Source organism: Boleophthalmus pectinirostris, unplaced genomic scaffold (assembly GCF_026225935.1).
Source record: "Boleophthalmus pectinirostris isolate CB_2022bp ecotype Guang Dong unplaced genomic scaffold, ASM2622593v1 HiC_scaffold_14, whole genome shotgun sequence".
NCBI lineage: Eukaryota > Metazoa > Chordata > Actinopteri > Gobiiformes > Gobiidae > Boleophthalmus > Boleophthalmus pectinirostris.
The window spans coordinates 33,337,135-33,342,134 of NW_026571047.1; positions in this window are offsets into that span (position 1 = coordinate 33,337,135).

Below are 5,000 nucleotides of genomic sequence, written 5' to 3' on the forward strand. Positions count from 1 at the left end.
TGAGGAAGTGCTTGGTTAGCATGCTAGTTGTCATTGGGCTTTACCTTCTCAGAAAAACTCCATCAGTTCTCAGGTTTATGTTTATATTTATATTTATTTTTTACAAAATCTGGAGCAGTTATCGTTTTAAAACCTGCACTTTTTCACAACGATGGTTTCAAAATAATCAGGAGGTGTTTAATTCCTGTCGTTTATTTCCTGTCGTTTATTTCCTGTCGTTTATTTCCTGTCGTTTTGTTCGTTCGGTTTGTTGAGTTTGTTGAGTTTGTTTACGGCAGGTGTGAGATTTAAATGTGTTTTTGAAATCACTCGGAGCTAAAAACCCGCCTGACCTTTTCTATTTCCGTACGCTCCAGATGAAGGACACACTCCCTCCTCCATCCCTCTCTCCATCCCCCCTCTCTCCTCTCATCTCTCTCTCCATCCCCTCTCTCCATCCCTCTCTCCTCTCCCCCTCTCCGTCTCTCCCCCTCTCCATCCCCCTCTCCCCTCTCTCCATCCCCCTCTCCATCCCCTCTCTCCGTCTCTCTCTCCATCCCCCTCTCCATCCCCTCTCCATCCCCCTCTCCATCCCCCTCTCCGTCTCTCTCTCCATCCCCCTCTCCATCTCTCCCTCCCTCTCTCTCCATCTCTCTCTCCTCCCCTCTCCATCCCTCTCCCTCTCCTCTCCATCCCCCTCTCCATCCCCCTCTCCGTCTCTCTCTCCATCCCCCTCTCCTCTCTCTCCCCCTCTCCATCCCCCTCTCCGTCTCTCTCTCCATCCCCCTCTCCTCTCTCTCTCTCCTCTCCTCTCTCTCTCCTCTCTCCGTCCTCTCCTCCTCTCCTCTTCCTCTCTCTCTCCGTCTCTCCGTCTCTCTCTCCGTCCCTCCATCCCTCCATCCCTCTCTCTTTCTCTCTTTCTGGTTTATTTAAATTCATGACTCCATCCCAGACGCCATTTTTGCTTCACTCCACACAGTTCTCACTAAATTGAGTCAAAATGTCAGAAAAAAAAAGTTTAGTCCTGGTTTAGTCCTGGTTTAGTCCTGTTTTAGTCCTGGTTTAGTCCTGGTTTAGACCTGGTTTAGTCTTGTTTTAGTCCTGGTTCAGTCCTGGTTTAGTCCTGTTTAGTGGTTTAGTCCTGGTTTAGTCCTGGTTAGTCCTGGTTTAGTCCTGGTTTAGTCCTGGTTTCAGTCCTGGTTTCCTGGTTTAGTCCCTGGTTTAGTCCTGGTTTAGTCCTGGTTTAGTCCTGGTTTAGTCCTGGTTTCAGTCCTGGTTTAGTCCTGGTTCAGTCCTGGTTTAGTCCTGTTTAGTCCTGGTTCAGTCCTGGTCCTGGTTTAGTCCTGGTTCCAGTCCTGGTTTAGTCCTGGTTTAGTCCTGGTTTAGTCCTGGTTCAGTCCTGGTTTAGTCCTGGTTCAGTCCTGGTTTAGTCCTGGTTTAGTCCTGGTTTCAGTCCTGGTTTAGTCCTGGTTCAGTCCTGGTTCAGTCCTGGTTTAGTCCTGGTTCAGTCCTGGTTTAGTCCTGGTTTAGTCCTGGTTCAGTCCTGGTTTAGTCCTGGTTTCAGTCCTGGTTTAGTCCTGGTTCAGTCCTGGTTTCAGTCCTGGTTTAGTAGTCCTGGTTTAGTCCTGGTTCAGTCCTGGTTTAGTCCTGGGTTCAGTCCTGGTTTAGTCCTGGTTTAGTCCTGGTTTAGTCCTGGTTAGTCCTGGTTTCAGTCCTGGTTCAGTCCTGGTTAGTCCTGGTTCAGTCCTGGTTCAGTCCTGGTTTAGTCCTGGTTCAGTCCTGGTTTAGTCCTGTTTCAGTCCTGGTTTCAGTCCTGGTTCAGTCCTGGTTCAGTCCTGGTTTAGTCCTGGTTTAGTCCTGGTTTAGTCCTGGTTAGTCCTGGTTCAGTCCTGGTTTAGTCCTGGTTCCAGTCCTGGTTTAGTCCTGGTTTAGTCCTGGTTCAGTCCTGGTTCAGTCCTGGTTCAGTCAGTCCTGGTTTAGTCCTGGTTTAGTCCTGGTTTCAGTCCTGGGTGGTTCAGTCCTGGTTTCAGTCCTGGTTCAGTCCTGGTTTAGTCCTGGTTCAGTCCTGGTTCAGTCCTGGTTCAGTCCTGGTTTAGTCCTGGTTTAGTCCTGGTTTAGTCCTGTTTAGTCCTGGTTTAGTCCTGGTTTAGTCCTGGTTCAGTCCTGGTTCAGTCCTGGTTCAGTCCTGGTTCAGTCCTGGTTTAGTCCTGGTCCTGTTCAGTCCTGTTTAGTCCTGGTTCAGTCCTGGTTTAGTCCTGGTTTAGACCTGGTTTAGTCCTGGTTTAGTCCTGGTTCAGTCCTCTGGTTTAGTCCTGGTTCAGTCCTGGTTTAGTCCTGGGTCCTGGTTCAGTCCTGGTTCAGTCCTGGTTTAGTCCTGGTGGTTACCTGGTTCAGTCCTGGTTTAGTCCTGGTTTAGTCCTGGTTCCAGTCCTGGTTTCAGTCCTGGTTTAGTCCTGTTCAGTCCTGGTTTCAGTTCCTGGTTTCAGTTCCTGGTTCAGTCCTGGGTTTAGTTCCTGGTTTAGTCCTGGTTTCAGTTCCTGGTTTAGTCCTGGTTTAGTCCTGGTTCAGTCCTGGTTTCAGTCCTGGTTTTAGTCCTGGTTCAGTCCTGGTTTAGTCCTGTTTAGTCCTGGTTTTCAGTCCTGGTTCTGGTTTAGTTCCTGGTTCAGTCCTGGTTTAGTCCTGGTTCAGTCCTGGTTTAGTCCTGGTTTAGTCCTGGTTTAGTCCTGTTTAGTCCTGTTAGTCCTGGTTCAGTCCTGGTTTCAGTCCTGGTTTAGTCCTGGTTTCAGTCCTGGTTCAGTCCTGGTTTAGTCCTGGTTTCAGTCCTGGTTCAGTCCTGGTCCTGTTTAGTCCTGTTTAGTCCTGTTAGACCTGTCCTGGTTTTAGTCCTGGTTTAGTTTAGTTTCTGTCTCTGTAGAGTGATTGACAGGTGCACGTCTCTGGAGATTCAGTTTCTTTTACATTTTTCATGAGGCTTTGAATCAAACAGAACCAAACTCAGAGGTGCTGCAGGACCACAGAATGTTCCAGAATGTGGCTTTAAAGACACAGGGACCTCCTGGCTGTGAGGTGTGAGTGCTTCAGCCGCTCCTCCTCCTCAGTCGTGGTTTGGTCTTGTGAGTTTTGGTGCATCTTTGTTCTGTTTTGTGTGTGTGATAATGATGTTTGAGTGAAAACACAGAAACACCGAGAGATGAAACGCAGACGAACCGAGAGGAGTTAAACATGTTTCAAACACGTTGGACACACGAAACTAAAACTGGACTAAAACAGGAAAACCAGGACTAAACCAGGACTAAAACTGGACTAAACCAGGACTGAAATGGGAACTAAAACAGGACTAAACCAGGACTGAAATGGGACTAAAACAGGATTGGACTAAAACTGGGACTAAAAAACAGATCTAAATCAGGACTAAATAAGGACTCAAATCGGGACTAAAATGGGACTAAATCAAGAGTAAATCTGCACCATACCAGGACTACACCAGAACAGGACTTGGTCTAAACCAGGACTAACCCAAGACTAAATCAGGACTACATCAAGACTAAAACAGGACTGAACCAGGACTAAAACAGGACTAAACCAGGACTAAACCAGGACTCAAACAGGACTAAAACAGGACTAAATCGGGACTGAAACAGGACTAAAAGGACTAAAATGGGACACTAAAACAAGAGTAAACCTGGACCATACCAGGACTACAACGCCGGAACAGGACTAGGTATAAACCAGGACTAACCCAAGACTAAATCAGGACTACATCAAGACTAAAACAGGTTTAAACCAGGACTAAAACAGGACTAAAACAGGACTAAAACAGGACTAAATCGGGACTGAAACAGGTCTAAATCAGGACTAAAACAGGTCTAAATCAGGACTAAAATGGGACAAAAACAAGAGTAAACCTGGACCATACCAGGACAACGCAGGAACAGGACTAGGTATAAACCAGGACTAACCCAGAACTAAGACTAAACAATGACCAAATTAGGTCTAAACCAGATCTACACCATGTCTAAACCAGGATTAAATCAGGTTTAAATCAGGACTAAAATGGGACTAAATCAAGAGTAAACCTGGACCAGGATTGAACCAGACAAAGGCAGAGTCCAGGTCCACAGAGACGTGACCCGGACCCGTCTGGACTCTGAGGCGTGTGGAGCTGAACATGTTTCAAACACGTCGGACACACGAAACTATAAACGTGTCTTTGTTTTGGTGCAGCTGTGGGCAGATCCTGTGTTTACGTCTGAACAGTTTAAACCGAGGGGCCCGACGCTCAGCTCCTGTAATGACAGTTTTACCTCCCGTAAAGTCCAAATCTGAGCAAAACATCGACAAAAACACATCGCAATATCTGCCACGTTTACATGAAAACTCTGACTCTGAACACAAATAAATTCTGCTTTAAAAAGACGACGTAAACACTTAATTCCTAACGAAAATGATTATTCGGAATTACTGTATTTTTCAGACGATCGCACTGGACCATAAGTCGGACTTTTTGAGGCCCCAGAAGCTGAGCCCAATTAAATAAAGACGATTTAACGAGTTTTCCGTGTAAACCTCGATTCAGATTTATTATTTCCACATAAACTCCGAGGAGAAGATTTTAATTCAGATTTTTAAGAAAACATTATATAAACGTGGCCGTTGTTTGAGTGAACCAGGACGAAAACAGAACTAGACCAGGACTAGACCAGGACTAAAACCAGGACTAAAACAGGACTAAACCAGGACTAAACAAGGTCTAAACTGGTAGACCTGGTTTAGACATTTTTTAGTCCTTGTTTAGTCCTGGTTTAAACCTGTTTTTAGTCCTGGTTTTAGTCCAGGTTTAGTCCTGGTTTAGAGTCCTGGTTTAGTCCTGTTTTAGTCCCAGGTTTTAGTCCTGGTTTAGTCCTAGACCTGGTTTAGTCCTGGTTTAGTCCTGTTTAGTCCTGGTTTAGTCCTGTTTTAGTTTTAGTCCTGGTTTTAGTCCTGGTTTAGTCCTGGTTTAGTCCTGGTTTAGTCCTGGTTTA